A 16,949-nucleotide genomic window follows, 5' to 3' on the forward strand; every position below is an offset into this window, starting at 1 on the left:
GAAATGATGGTCTCAAGCCCCAAGGATCCATTGCCTTGTTGAAACTCAGTAGTAGAACCAGTCAAAGATCTTTTCAGTTCATTACTTTCTGTCTCTCCTCCCCATGCAGTACTTGGGGGACAGACTTATACTATAGACAAATATTTCTGGTTTATCTGAAATTCAGATTTAACTAGGTGTCCTATGCTTTATCTGGTTACCTCAGTCATAGGACCAAGAAGTATCCGGATAGATATTTAAGTGAAGGCATACAAACCCTACCAGATAATATCAACCTGCAGATAGGACTGACTGGTGTGTGTGTGGGCAGGGGAGGGGAGTGTTAATCTTGCACCTGAAATCCAGGAAATCCCACCTGCTAGGTGTGCTGATTAGTACTGGTTACTGTTTTATTAAAATCACAGTTACTCCATCCTGTGGATTCAGTGTGGATTGACTTACCGAGTTTGGATGAAGCTTTATTATTCCTCAGTTCTTTATGTTCATTTTCTCATTTTGAACATCATTAAGATCTCAGAGAGTGGGCACGTTTCCCCCAGTTCAAAGAGGTTAATAAACTTGTCCTAATTTACACAACTGTTCATTGATAGAGGCAAGGATTTAACCTAAATCTGTCTGGCTCAGGCTTTTCCACATTGTTTCTCATGTTAAGTCAGAAAATGTCAGGAAAGCTCATTATGCTACGTGTGTTAGAGAATTTCATTTTTTTTTAATTTTTTATTTATTTTTGAGAGAGAGCACGAACAGGGGAGGGGCAGAGAGAGGACACACAGAATTCGAAACAGGCTCTAGGCTCCAAGCTACCAGCACAGAGTCAGATGCATGGCTCAAACTAATGGTCCTCGAGGTCATGACTTGAGCCGAAGTCAGACGCTTAACCGACTGAGCCACCCAGGCGCCCTGAGAATTTCGTATTTTAATGGAGGGAAATAATAAGGTAGCATTTAAGAATATTTACGAGGGGCGCCTGGGTGGCGCAGTCGGTTAAGCGTCCGACTTCAGCCAGGTCACGATCTCGCGGTCCGTGAGTTCGAGCCCCGCGTCGGGCTCTGGGCTGATGGCTCAGAGCCTGGAGCCTGTTTCCGATTCTGTGTCTCCCTCTCTCTCTGCCCCTCCCCCGTTCATGCTCTGTCTCTCTCTGTCTCAAAAATAAATAAACGTTAAAAAAAAAAAATTAAAAAAAAAAGAATATTTACGAATGTATAGTCCTGCTGTAACTGAAAAAAGCAATTTTTTTTAATCCTGTCTCTTTTGTTTAAACATTGAGACAGATTGTATAGACAATGCAGAGGTTTTTTTTTTTCTCCTAGTTTAGGAAATGCTGAGAGAGGTGATAAAAATCAGTAAAGGTAAAAATGTATACAAGTTTGTTTTTAAATTAAATGTGATTAAAACATTAAAAGGTCCAACATAGTAACAGTGTATGGAATATACTAATATTTAGCATGCAAAATGATGACAGAGCAGAAAGTAGTGATTACAATAAGACAAAACCAAGTAATACACAAAAAGTAAGTAAATGCAGAATGTGGTATTTAATCAGTGAAAAACATAGCTGAATGGCTATAAATGTCACATCTTCCTTATATATTAGAAAATATGAGTGCTGTTTCCTCTTATGTATGTCCCTGAGCAAAACCAAAACTGTCAGTGATGTTAAAGGGGATGAGATACTATAAAAACGAAAGACAATTATGTTTGCTGAGTACAATAATTACTTTGTACTTTTAATTGTACTGTGCTATTATAGTAAACATGCCACTTTTGTTTAAAAAAAAAAAGTATTTCGAGATACTAAAGGTGTCTTTCAAAAAGGATACTTTGCAATTCCGGACTAATATCAAAGGAATAGCCTTATTTTGTAAAATGTAACTGCTTTTACAAAGGTTGGGTATTGATTGATGCATGTGTGAATTAAATCCTATTTTAAATAGTGGAAGTCTTTTTAAGAACTCCTGAATATATTTGTTCAGAAGTATATTGATACTCTGTAATGTGAATGAATACCTGATAAATTTGACTCTACAGATTCTGAATTTTAAAAATCGCCTTTTAAAGTACAATACAACTACGGGCACCTGCGTGGCTTGGTTGAGCGTCTGACTTTGGGTCAGGTCGTGATCTTGTGGCTCCTGAGTTCAAGCCCCACGTCGGGCTCTGTGCTCACAGCTCAGAGCCTGCTTCACATTCTGTGTCTCCCTCTCTCTCTGCCCCTTTCCTGATCACACTCTGTCTCTCTGTCTCTCAAAAATAAATAAATGTTAAAAAAAATTTTAAGCACAAGACAACTCTATGATAACTCAAGCATTTATAGTATTTTTCTTTTGGCTAATTCATGCATACCCTCTATGTAGCATGTATTTTAATTTCTACATATTCATCATTAACGAACAATTTGAATGAAACAATTTAAGGCATTTTATGGAATGGGGCAAGCTATATTTATATATTACAACTGTATGAATAATTGTTATTATTATACAATACATCATTAGTTACACAGGTATCAGTAAACGACCATATGGCCTTATTTTTTTTAAGGTATAACACTCCTCCCCAGTTCTGAATGGTAGAATTTTTTTATTGAAGTATAGTTGACACAGAATGTTACATTAGTTTCAGGTGTGCAACATAGCGATTGAACAAGTGTGTATGTTATTCTGTTCTCACCACAAGTGTACTACCATCTGTCACCATACAACACTATTATAACACCACTGACTATATTCCCTGTGTTGTACCTCTCATCCCTGTGACTTCGCCATTCCTTAACTGGAAGCATGTGTCTTTCACTCCCCTTCACTCATTTTCCTCACACCCTGCACCTCTGGTAACCATCAGTTTGTGGTCTATATTTAGGAGTCTGTTTCTGCTTTTGTTTGTTCATTCATTTATTAGATTTCATATATAAGTTAAATCATAGGGTATTTGTCTTTGTCTGACTTACTTAACATAATACCCTCTTAGGTCCATCCATGTTGTCACACATGGTAAGATCTCATTCTTGTCTATGGCTGAGTAATATTCCATTATATATATAGATATATTTATATCTATCTATGTCTATCTATCTATCCCCCACATTCTTTATTCATTTATCTGTTGATGACACTTGGGTTGGTTTCATATATTTGCTGCTGCAAATAATCCGGTGGTAACCATAGGGAAGCATATATCTTTTCTTTTCCAGCTGGAGTTTTCATTCTCTTCAAGTAAACACCCGGTAGTGGAATTACTGAATCATGTGGTATTTCTATTTTTGATATTTTTGAGGAACCCCCATACTGTTTTTCTCCACAGTGGCTACACCAATGTACATTACTACCAATAGTGCAGAAGGATTCCCTTTTCTCCACATCCTTGCTAATCCTTGTTATTTTTTTGTCCTTTTTAAATACATTTTTTTAGTTGTCTCTACACACAACATGGGGCTCGAACCCATGACCCTGAGATCAAGAGTTTCACACTCTTCGAAGCCAACCAGGCACCCCATTTTTTGTCTTTTTGACTCTAGCCATCTGAGAGGTATTAGATGACTTCTTGTTGTGGTTTTGATTTCCGTTTCCCTGATAATTAGTGATGTTGAGCATCTTTGTAGATCTCTGTTGGCCCTTTGTCTGTCGTCTTTGGAAACATGTCTATTCAGGTTCTCTTCCCATTTTTTAATTGGATTTTTTTTGGTGTTGACTTTTATGAGCTCTTTATATATTTTGGATATTAAGCCCTTACCACATAAATCATTTGCAAATATTTTCTTCCATTCAGTAGGCTGCCTTTTTGTTTTATTGGTTTCCTTTGCTGTGCAAAAGGTTTTATTTTGGAGTAGTCCCAGTAGTTTATTATTATTATTTTTGGGGTTTTTTTGTATTATTTTTTGTTATTTTTGTTTGCCTGAGGAGGCAAGTCTAGCAAAATGTTACTAAGGCTGATGTCACAGGGATAGCTGCCTATGCTTCCTTTGAGGAGTTTTATGGTTGGGGGTCGCAAATTTAGGCCTTTAATCCATTTTCAGTTTATTTTTGTGTATGGTGTAAGATAGTGGTCCACTTCCATTTTTTTGCATGTAACTGTCCAGTTTTCCCGGTACCATTTATTGTAGAGACTATCTTTTTGTCATTGTATATTCTTGCCTTCTTTTTAATAGGTTAATTGACCATATAAGTGTGGGTTTATTTCTGGGCTTTCTGGTCTGTTCTGTTGATCTCTGTGTCTATTTTTGTGCCAGTTGAATAGTAGAATTTTCATAGTACAGAGCTGTCATTCTCTTTTTTTTGCTAAGTTGACTCTTCATATGCCAGGGATTTTCTTAGATGCTGTATATGGACAAAGCCAAACAAATGATTTAAAATGAAAATAAGCCCAGCAACTTACTGGTTTTTCTCCATGATGTCACATACTGTTTCATCTTTATAATGTTCTATAAACTGACTCCTCTGATGCTTTTCCTCTGCTGCTGATACCTATAACTGGTCGTGCACCTGTTCCCCCAAATTATCACCATGCCCATAAGGCCTGTGTGAAACCTGAGGCGGTCAGAAAAATCACAGGAGGTTTAATTAAGCCCTTATATATTTCATTCTTGTTAATGCTGATTGACACACTTGACTCTTCACTTCTGCATTCATTGACTTGGACCCTGAATTTTGAATTACAAATTAATGTAAAAATTCTCAAGAGGGGCCATACATTGGAATCTCAAGAAACACATTTGCCTTAATTGCTTGCTGACGTACATGAGAGAAAATCCAGGGATGGGGCCATAGTATGAGGCAGGTGTACTAAGTGTGTACTCATGGCTGAAAACTGGCTCTATACCTCTGGTTTTTGTCCCCTTTCCTCTCGTCTCTTCCTATCCCCTGACATTTGACTTTTAACTTCCGATGTAGACCTTATGTCCAATATCCCTGAGTTTTGATGGGTAAACCATTTACTTTCTTGGGCCTCAGTTAAATTATTTAATTACTTTGTTTAGATTTTACTTTCTACTTTCTCTCTCTGGCCCACACCTGTATGTTGTTTTCCAAGTCCCTAGTTCTGTATCCATAAAAACAAAACAATAAACAAAAAAAACCCCATGCTTTCATTCATCAAGTTATCTTGCTACATTTCAGATATAATAATCCCTTTGATGGTCTATCATCTCAAAATTAGGAAAACAAAGGCCTGATATTTGTACTGGCATTTGATTGTTATTACTTTAACTTTTATTATTTATGATTAAGCAATTCTATAAATATGCCAGAGTCCCACAAACAGTATGTTAAAAATTAAATTCTAGCTATCAATCCTTACAGCTAGTGGGCATGGCAATATTCCTAAATAATGCTAGGTATCATTTAAACTTAGGAAGGAATTTTAGTTTCAGTTGGAAGTTTTAAGTCAGAATGCTTGGGGCTGGTAAAGGAACTGCTATGCTATTCAGGTGTGACCCTCACACCTTTAAATCCCAAGGCCTGGCTCAGATTATTGAATCATTGTTCCAAAGGCATAAAGGCATTCAATATTAAAAGCATTAATATTTTATTTTTTGCCTCGCAGCTAAAATGTTTCTCCTACCACTGTGCATCATAAAGTCATGCTGATAAAGGGTGGACAGGTGTAGGCATATTATTCGGTTCACTTATTCCTAGTTAATTACCTTTATGGTTCAAATACCAAGTGATAATAGGAAAGCTTGATAAATAGCTCTCCATTAAAATGCTCGGATTATTATAAAAAATGACTTGCTTTCTGCCAGCCAATTCTCAGCATATTATTCACTTCATAGTATGATGTCTCCAAAGCAAGACATAGATATTTTTCCCCTTATCAGAGGGATATTTGATAATAGCTTCAAGCTAGTTAGGACATGCCAATAGAATATTTCCTACAATATGCACTTTAAGATGTAATTTGCTGTTAATTTTTTATTTAAGAAAATTTAATGTTAAATTTCTACATGCATTTTTCTTTAAATTTTGTATTATAAAAGCATAAAAAACATTTCTGTCCAGGAAAATTTATTAATGCTAAAAAATATTTTAGGTTTGGGGGTGCCACTGTCTTCATTTGGTAACTATATTTTTCAAATGGTCATAATGGTTTCTGTGTGAATGCAATTAGGGTTACTCATAGTCTGTGTAAACTTCTGAAGAACTAGAATTGTGTCCTTGAAGGACACTAATTAATTTCAGAGAATTTTGAAGGGCAAGCGATGAGTCATCTTGCAGTAGGCAGAATAATGCTCTCTGACCCCTAAATATATCTGTCCTAATCCCCAGAACCTGTCAGTGTGTCAGGTAATGAGGCAGGGAGGAATGAAGGTTGTTACTCAGCTGACCTTGAGGAGAGTAGCCTGTATTGTCCAGGCGGGCCCAATGTAATCCCAAGAGTCTCTATAAGTGGAAGAGGGAGGCAGAAGAGTTAGAGCAAGGCCTGTGGCCATTTGAGAAAGCATCTTGGAGGTGCAACACTGCTGGCTTTGAAAGCAGAGGAAGGGGACCACAGGCCAAGAAATACGGGTTGCCTCTAAAAGCTGGAAAAAGGAAGGAAATGTATTGTCCTTTCGAGCCTCCAGAAGGAGCATAGACCCACTAAGACCTTAATTTTAGCCCCCTGGGCCCTTTGTTGGGCTCATGACTACAGAACTGTAAGATAGGATTTTTGTTTGTTTTTGAGCCAACAAGTTTGTGATCCTTTGTTCCAGCAGTAATAGAAAACTAATGCAGATGTGTTATTCAAAGATAAGATTTTCTTTCTTGTTAGCTATTATGTTGGAAATGTGTCCAAGGAACTGCATTTTTTAGATAAATTATTTTTTCAATTTTTTTTAATGTTTATTTATTTTTGAAGGAGAGAGAGACCGAGTGTGAGCAGGGGAAGGGTAGAGAGAGAGGGAGACACAGAATCCGAAGCAGGCTTCAGGCTCTGAGCTGTCAGCACAGAGCCAGATGCAGGGCTCAAATCCACAAGTGGTGAGATTATGACCTGAGCCAAAGTCAGACACTCAATGGACTGAGCCACCCAAGCACCCCATTTTAAAGAAAATTTTCTAATTTTTATTTATTTTGAAAGAGAAAGAGCTCAAGTTGGGGGGGTGGGCACGGTGAGGCAGAGAGAGAGGGAGACAGAGAATCCCAAGCAGGCAGCGCAGAGCCCGATGTGGGGTTAGATCCCAGGAACCGTGAGATGATGACCTGAGTCCAAAGCTAGAGGTGCATGCTTAACCGACTGAGCCACCCAGGTGCCCCCAAGGAACTGCATTTTAACATTACATGCAGAGGACAACCTCGGTTGTTCTGTGAGTAGTAGCTACTGGAATAGAGCATACCTCTTTGGGAGGAGCCGTATAAGCTGTATTCTATAAGTGTTTTTATTTTTTTAATTTTTTAAAAAATATTTATTTATTATGAGAGGGAGGGAGAGAGAGAGAGAGAGAGAGAGAGAGAGCAGGGGAGCGGCAGAAAGAGTGGTAAAGAGAGAACCCCAAGCAGGCTCCACAGTGTCAGCACCGAGCCGGACGCGGGGCTCAATTCCCAGAACCGTGAGATCATGATCTGAGTCGAAATTGATGTCTAATCCCGTGAGGCACCCAGGTGCCCCAATTCTACAAGTGGTTTTAAAAAAACCATCCAAAGACTTGCAGTTCCAGTTAGTCTACAAAAACTCTCCAATAGTTATTGCCGTTTTAATGATAATAGCAAGCTGAATATATTAGACATGCAAAATTCTTAAGCATATAGTAGAGCTGAGGATGCGAATAAATACAAATAGACTAAATTCTAGACATGTACAAGTTCCTCTTAGAAGACGTACACGTTTGCCTTCACTCTGGTGGAGCAATGGTAGGAGAAGACACCTACCACAGACGGAATTTGGGACAAACCAGCTCAGGTAGTGAACAAAGTTGAAGGGCAGTGAGTGGGATCTCCTGATGGATTAGAATCCTGCGGATCTTGAGCCAGAGTGAGTCTGGCCGGACCTGCCACACCTTTCCTACCACCTTTCTCTAAATGTGCAGGAGTGGTGCAAGCAGGAAGGGCTCAGAGAGGTTATCCCCGAGGCATGTGGGACCAGCCAGCTGCCATCTGAAGGCTGAGCTTAGAGCTGAAATGAGAGCATTCGTTTCAAGGCCTAGCAAATGTTTAGCATGACCTTTATAAACTGCAGGCAGGGCAAGCACCGGTTAAAAATTCCCTCAAGGCACTACAGGCCTTTCACGGCAGATGAGCAGCTGCTGAGGGCTGAGGACGGAGCGGGAGAGACAAGGGAATTCCCCAGAGAGTGCCCGGCCGGAAGTCCCTGGAGACCAGGAAAGGGCATCAGGGCTGATGGAGAAGGAGATGTGCAGAAAGGTTCTCACGAGTCTGGCGAGCAAAGAGGAATGTACAAGGAACCAAAAATGGGGCACCAGCGCAGGAGAGCGGTCTCTCCCATCTGGGGAACATGGGTGTCAGCCTGAGAAGCATCACAAAAAGTTCCTTGCAATACCAGTACTCAGATCCCAAGTGTTGCGGAAGTAAAATGCCTGCTCCTTGGTGTAAAATATTGAAAGCCCCTGATGCTTCACATCAAAGAGACACATAACGTCACTTTGCTCCGTGACTGGGGACGCTATGCCGGTAAGTTGGAGTTCTCCCCGTCTCCATGTTTACCTATGATAAAGACACCCTTTCTTTGGCAGTTATAACCAGTGGGGTGACACTTTTCAAGGTAGTGAATATGGAAGTCCCCAAGAACTTGCAGTCATTGGTTTCACCGTACATTGATACCCCCGCCTAAACCCAAGATCACTTTGTTTATTGCTAATTGTGACTTTCTGTTTTATTCCATATATATTTTTAGCTGTCATTCTTCTATGAAGAACTTTGTCTTCCTTCACCCTTCCATCTTTTTGAGTACTACTACAGACTTAATCGATTCCCCTACCACCACCAAATTGTGTTCTAGCCTTTACTGTCACTAGCCTTTTTGGTGGTCAGTTGAACAAAATTTGGCCAGTGGGAACCTATTCAAGTTGACGTATTCTCATTGATATTGGAGCAAGTCTTTGGCAAGAAATTCTAAGCTTTTAGTTTCTCCCATATCCAGATCTAGAATCAATCTTTTATTCAAGGATCCCTGGTCTTTTTATTTTTATTTTTTATTTTTTATTTTTTTAATGTTTATTTCTGAGGCAGAGAGAGACAGAGCATGAGTGGGGGAGGGTCAGAGAGAGAGGGAGACCCAGAATCAGAAGTAGGCTCCAGGCTCTGAGCTATCAGCACAGAGCTTGATGCGGGGCTCGAACCCACAAACCGTGAGGTCATGACCTGAGCCGAAGTCGGTCGCTCAACCGACTGAGCCACCCAGGCGCCCCACCCTGGTCTTTTTAAAGAGTAGAGGTTTGGAGAAACAAATATTTGGGTGTTAAATGTTGTGACAGTAATCTGTTTTATTGCCTCTTGGTTCCAGTTGCACACTGCAACATATACTCTATGATAATACACACATTTTTTTAGGCTTCTCTCCTGGGAAGTGAGCGTGATGTTAAGCTTTCTCAAAAGAGGGCACTGGACGGTCACTGCTGGAGAAAACGGCCCTTCTGGAGCATGGTGGGACAGCTGTGTAGGTGGGAGGCCATAGGGTAGACCTGTGCCCCCTGTTGCACCCAGATGGTATGGTCCCTGGCAACTTGGTTTCTTTGGTCTGGCAATACCAGTGCCTCCAAGGCTTCTTCCCTACAGCTGCCAAATCCCTCTGCAGGCCCCATGCTGCTCACCTGTGGCCCACAGGGTTTTCACCTCCTTTGTGCACGTGTGTACCCACATACCCACACACACACGGGTGGTTGCCGATTGGCTGCTCAGTGCCCTCTTCTTTGCCTGTACTCTGAAAGGTTGCCTCTTGCTTGTCTAGTGTTTCTAGACCAGTTCTGGCTTTGGGAAACAAGGAAACTTCTCTGCAGTTGAGGGGACTGAATTACACCTTTCACCAGTGAGGTCTGAAACCCAGCCTTGGGAAGGGGCTCCCTTCCATGGTATCCTTGCTTGGGTCCTCTCCTTCAGCCAAAGAGCACCATATAGAGTTTTGGTATATCTTATAGTCAATGCTATATCCCAGATTATTATTTTTTATTAAACATCCCCCTTTTAAAGCCACACTGTAATTTCTGTGTCCTCATTTGGCCCAGACTGATACGCTGGTGCTCAGTGCTCTGAGTGCCATTATTTATAGGTTCTTTGAGTAGAGATGGAATTCTTGTATAAGGCACTCACACTGATCCTTCTAATTCACATATACACTACAGGCTTACTTGCCCCTACTTAATAGTTTTATCTCCCTTTCCCACATGGAGAAACTTGGTTTACAGTAACATCAATATATCTATCATTTGCACTATCCTATGATATACACAGTGTAGTTTAGAATCAGTATACCAATACCCCTACAGACAACAAACTTTATAAAATTCAATATTTCCTTGAAGGTTTTTATTCTGAAAAAGTATCCACTAACTATAGTCTTGGGTAAGCAAAATGAATTTATTAATTTTTCTGTGTGGTCCTGTAATAAGTCTGATAGAGCCTTAGATTCGTTTATCTTTGTTTGCAATTTTGGGGTTTGCTTAGTACCTTTTGGTCTTTTTGAAACGTAAAATATTCATTGATGCAGAGTGGATGCTGCATTTTAAAGACTTTCTAAGTCTTTCCTCTATTCGACCATCAGCTATCTTAGAGAGGCTCTATGACTGCATCCCTAATAGCTCCTTTATTCCCCCAAACATTATAATTTTCTACTTTTTAATATTCCTCCCCTAGGAAACAAAATATCCAACTTTGTTCAAATCAAAGTTAAACTGTCAGTAAATAAGCTCTACCTGGGAGCCTGAGGTGTTCTCTAAATAGCATGTGTTTAAAAACCTATTACTTGTGAAGTGATTTTTGTAACACTGTAGGTTTTTCAAATATCTTGGTGCCTTCTGCAGTATTCAGAATTACTGCGATTACAGGTGATCGTGAGTACACAAAATACTGGCATATTCCAATAAAATGTTAAAATGACCTATAAAGGGATTAGGATTCTTATTAGGATTATGATCAAAATCGTGTACAAAGTATTCTCTATATGAAAACCTAGGAAATAATGATTTTAAAAATCACGTGGATTAATTGCTACATACTATAATAAACTGTTGAAATCAGCTAAGTACTGCGCGCGCGCACACACACACACACACACAATTTGTTTTTTTTTTTTTAACTTTTAATTTATTTCTTTAATTTACATCCAAGTTGGTTAGCATATAGTGCAGCAGTGATTTCAGGAGTAGATTCCTTAATGCCCCTTACCCATTTAGCCCACCCCCCTCCTACAACCCCTCTAGTAACCCTCTGTTCATTCTCCATATTTAAGAATCTGTTATGTGTTTGTCCCCCTCCCTGTTTTTATAAGATTTTTACTTCCCTTAGGTTCATCTGTTTTGTATCTTAAAGTCCTCATATTAGTGAAGTCATGTGATATTTGTCTTTCTCTGACTAATTTCGCTTAGCATAATACCCTCCAGTTCCATCCACATAGTTACAAATGGCAAGATTTCATTCTTTTTGATTGCCGAGGAACGCTCCATTGTATGTTTCTACCACATCTTCTTTATCCATTCATCCATCAATGGACATTTGGGCTCTTTCCATACTTTGGCTGTTGTTGATAGTGCTGCTATAAACATTGGGGTGCCTGTGCCCCTTCGAAACAGCATCCCTGTATCCCTTGGATAAATACCTAGTAGTGCCAGTGCTGGGTCATAGGGTAGTTCTATTTTTAATTTTTTGAGGAACCTCCATACTGTTTTCCAGAGTGGCTGCACCAGTTTGCATTCCCACCAGCTGTGCAAAAGAGAGCCTCTTTCTCTGCATCCTCACCAACATTTGTGGTTGCCTGAGTTGTTGTTAGCCATTCTGACAGGTGTGAGGTGGTATCTCATTGTGGTTTTGGTTTTGATTTGTACTTCCTGGATGATGAGTGATGTTGTGCATTTTTTCATGTGTCAGTTGGCCATCTGGATGTCTTCTTTGGAGAAGTGTCTGTTCACGTCTTTTGCCCACACACGTTTATATAGTAGAGTTTATCATTTTAGTTTTTGTACATAAATAGCATAAAACATTTTAACCCTATAAATATTGTTTATATGTCTAAAAATGCGATTAAATAAAAACTATGAAAATGCAAACCTTAAAAATGACTACAAATAGGAACAAATAAATGTAATTTTGTATCAAACTGATAACAATTAACAAAATTCATTTTCATATAAATGGCTCTTAAATGTTTGATATAAACATGACATAAAATCCACCAGTCCACATTTTTTATAAAAATGATGAAACTGTATTTATTTGGAATGAGCATGTCTACTTGCAACTGCACCAATGCATCTATTCATTCTCAAGTAGGACATATATTTTCTGTTTTTTCATAGTGCTAATTTGCAGGATTGGTGAGGGATAAATCCAGAATTGTGTAAGTATTTCTGGTATGTAGTAACTTTCCAGAATTGTGAATCATGAAGGGAGTAGAAAAAAAAATCATTATATGTCTGATTAAGCAAAGAATACAGTCTACTAGAAGAATGATAATTGAACAAATTGGATTGGTCACACATAAAATCATGAAAATATTATGAGAAGCTTGACTTTGAAGTGTTATACAAATAATATACTTTGTTGATTAACTTTTAAAAATTCAGTTCTTTTATTCAGTTTTATACCAGATCATCATTGTATAAAATATGATTTCTAATTCTTGGCCAATATTAAAGGTAATTTCTAAAAGTAATTATATAATATTTGGTACATACTTCCAAATATATTTGGTCCATGTTATGTACTTTATTCATTAAAAAGCATGATGATAAAGTAAGTACTCAAGAACATGTCATCCACCTTAAGAACTAGAGCATAGCATTATCTTCTAGTTTGGGACTCTTTTTTATATCTTCATCATGCTTTGTCAGAGGTAACTACTATTTTCAATGCTGAATTTATTCTCTTGCCTTTAAAAATATCACCATAATGTAATGCTCATTAATACCTTTACCTTTCTCCCAGTTAAAAAAATCTATACTTTAATATCATTATCTTTTGACTATTTCATAGTGTATTTTAAAATCAGACATTATTATTTGTGTGTGTGTGTGTGTGTGTGCGCGCGTGTGTGTGTGAAGTTTCTTTTTGTTCCTTCAGGAATGTCTACCTTTCAGAGATTTCCTTATCTCTAAATTGCAACGTTTAGAGGTCTAACTGATCACAAATTCTAATTTTAGCTTTGTTTTGTTTCTTTTTGCCCCAAACTGCTCTTATTCATAATTAATTTTTATCTGTATGACCATAGGCAAAGTGTAATTGAGCTTTTATTTTTTGAATTTTTTCACTTTTTTTAAGTTTATTTATTTTGAGAGAAAGTGAGAAAGAGCGAGCACGTGCAGAGAGAGAGAGGGAAAGAGAGAGAATCCCAAGCAGGCTCTGCTCCATCAGCACAGAGCTCGACACAGGGCTCGAATCCACAAACCACAAGATCATGACCTGAGTTGAAATCGAAAGTCGGATGCTTAACCTACTAAGCCACTTAGGCACCCCTAATTTACTTTTTTAAAAACTTTTTTCTGAACCCATGATATCACTGCCTTCTGAATTCTTCTGTGACTTATAGTCTGTCTCCCTTTTGAGGGTTATCTTAGTTTCGTTAGATGATTTTTAATTGTTTTTTTCTGTTTCACTGTGTCTAGTGAGTGTGTGTGTGCACGCGTGCATGCGCATGCACGTGTATTTCATCCTGATGGAGATTTGTTGGGTTACTTGAATCTGTGGTATGATATCTATCGTGAGTTTTGGTAATTTTTTCAACCATTATCTCTTCAAATATTGCCTCTTCCTTATTATTCCTCTCTTCTCCTTCTAACTGATATTAACAATATATTAGAGCTTCTTAGTGTATCATCCATGACTTTTATCCTCTCTTTGGTTGTTTGGGATTTTTGTTTTATTGTGTTTTATTAATTTTCTGACCTATCAGAAACTGACCTATAGTTGAGTTAACGAATTCTCTTTGTAAATTTTGTTTGACTTCCACTTAAGTAATTTTCTCTTAAACTGCATTAATCTGCTATCAAACACATATATTGAATTCTTGATTTTAATTACTTTTGTGTTCTAGTGATTGTTTTGTTTTCTTATATGCTATGTCATGTTTATAATTCTGTTTCCTGCATATGTTTTCAAGCCTTTCTTATTATATATTAAAGAAAGTATAGTTATTTTATACCCTGATAATTCTATTAGCTCTAAGGTGTATGGATCTGTATGTTCTACTCTCCTCTCTCTTGCTTCTCTATCCCCAAAAGGCCCCTAAAAACTAGTTTACATTTATAGCTATTGCTTTCCAAGAAGCATATGCCCTGAGGAAAAAAATTACTTTCGGTGCTGAGCTTCTTTCTCTTGGTTCTTGCAACTTCCCCTACATCTTGGTCTGGCAATTTCTTATTCTAATATCAGCTGTTTGATGCACTAAGAAATTTATTTTTAAAAGTTCATCCAATTGTTTTCATTGTCCTCAGTGGGAAAGTTGGTAATAATTCTCTAGCTCTCTTTTTCAGACGTAGAAATCACCAGATGGCCTCATTCCTTTACCTTTAAAGAATAGTTTTGTCATATTTGTTTGTATCCTTAAAAATACGATGTTTAGTTTTGCATATTTTGGGTCCATATAAAAATTGTATTGTATAATATAATTCTCTGACCTAGTATTTTTACTCAGTGTTATAATCTTTGCTCTTTATTGATAATCTATTTAAAGATACTTTGAAATTCCTGCATGCTTAGAAAAAAGTAATAAAGCTTCATAAATACCAAACTATTTAAAGATTCAGGAAATAAGTTTTTTCTATAACATTTGGGTAACAATAAATCTTTTATAGTAGGCAATTGATAGTGTATATGGGGCTAGAATATCCTATTCTGTATGCTCCACTATTCCTAAAAAGTAAAGCAGAAACAGGGCACCTGGGTGGCTCAGTTGGTTAAATGTCCAATTTCACCTCAGGTCATGATCTCATGGTTCATGAGTTCGAGCCCACGTTGGGCTCTGTACTGCTATCTCAGAGCCTGGAACCTGCTTCAGATTTTGTGTCTTCCTCTCTGTATTCCCCTACCCTGCTCATGCCCTGTCTGTCTCTCTCCCTCTCTCTCAAAAATAAATAAGAAATAAAAAAAAAAAGTAAAGCAAAAACATCCTTGACTACAATATGATTAACACTGATTTTAAATGTAGTCATTTTACAGTTTGTAGTTACAGTGATTCAGATATAGAAATGTGAATTTTAAAATACATTTCTTGGGGTGCCTGGGTGGCTTGGTAGGTTAAGCGTCCGACTTCGGCTCAGGTCATGATCTCACGGTCTGTGAGTTCGAGCCCCGCGTCGGGCTCTGTGCTGACCGCTCAGAGCCTGGAGCCTGTTTCAGATTCTGTGTCTCCCTCTCTCTCTGCCCCTCCCCTGTTCATGCTCTGTCTCTCTCTGTCTCAAAAATAAATAAACGTTAAAAAATTTTTTAAAAAATAAAAATAAAAATAAAATAAAATACATTTCTTTAGGGATGCATGGCTGGCTCTGTCCTAGAGCATGCAACTCTTTATCTCAGGGTTGTGAGTTCGAGGCCTAACTTGGGTGTAGAGATTACTTAAAAATAAAATCTTTGAAAAAAGAATAAAATACATTTCTTTAATACAATTCACTTTGCTCATTAGTTCTTACTTCTAACCTGTACTTGGAAAAATTGTAATATTCCCACTAACAGTTATCTTTGTAAAACTCTGTGCTTACTTGTGAACCTTGAATTGGACTTCCGTGCATAAAGGCAGCTTTGAGAATTGTGAAAAGCATCATTTCTAGAAATTCTAAGGAACCATAAATGCTGAGGAGATGGTAGCAAATACATTGCATGGACCACCGTAAACTGGAGCTGCCCAAGTAAAAAAAATTACAAGAATGATGATATACACCTGCTTCTCAATCAGTGAATTTCATCTCCCCATACTCACTTGCCCCATAAGAATACTGAATAAATTTCACTCGAGGAATTACTGTCTTTTGAAGTAATTTTGCATAAACTGTCTATACCTCTAACTTGTCTTGATTTCTACTTGTATGTTTTAATCATCTCACACTTACATGTGAGGCTCTTTTAGATTACTTTGGTTTCTGTTGTTTCCACAGGTCATATCTCAGACAGTGGGAAGCTTATTATGACACTAGGGCTGGACGGTCTAAAATATGTTGGTTTCCATTGAAGCTGCAGCTGTTCCTGCATGGCACTGGGGCAGGGGGCAGTATCTGCTTTGGATATCCCTGATCCCTGCCATGATTTTTGGCTTAAAGGTCATCCTTATGCCAGTGCTTGGTTCTCTTCTATCAACTAGACTTCACAGCAGATATGTGCTCAAATGGGGCATATGGAAGCTTTTCTGTAAACAAATGACATTCTCTGCCTGAGTGTACCCTGTTAGCATTCCTCCTCTCCCAAATCAACCCAATCTTTACACTAGAAATGCAACCTTGTACTGTCTCACAGTTCAATTTTGGAAGTAAGTCACATGCTCCCACTGGTTTAGGTTCTATCTTTAATCTAGCGGGGGTTTCTACTTGACTCTCTAAGGGATAGGCTCTTGAAAAGTTGAAACCTAGTTTTCAGAACTCTTATTTCTAAAAATTGGCTTTGGTAAACTCTTGTAGATTTCAAGAGATGAACAACGACCCTTTCTTGCACTCTCCAGGTATAACATAGGACACCCTGAGGAATGGAGCACTCTAGCAACATAAGAAAATATTCCGAGAAAAACACATGAATAGATTTTGAATTATTATCTTTGTACAGATATCATGACTTAAAGAATGTTTTTTTAAACTCAACTTTCCATTAAGCTCTAAAAGTAAAGATGTA

The 16,949-nt window shown here is 38.1% G+C and overlaps 1 protein-coding gene across 1 annotated transcript in view; it reads left to right on the plus strand.

Annotated features, from left to right (window-relative positions):
• Window positions 1–16,949, plus strand: part of LOC123594825 (melanoma-associated antigen B18-like) — a 143,207-nt gene that overhangs the window by 59,936 nt on the left and 66,322 nt on the right. The window lies entirely within an intron of this gene.

This window comes from Leopardus geoffroyi, chromosome X, assembly GCF_018350155.1.
Source record: "Leopardus geoffroyi isolate Oge1 chromosome X, O.geoffroyi_Oge1_pat1.0, whole genome shotgun sequence".
Lineage (NCBI taxonomy): Eukaryota > Metazoa > Chordata > Mammalia > Carnivora > Felidae > Leopardus > Leopardus geoffroyi.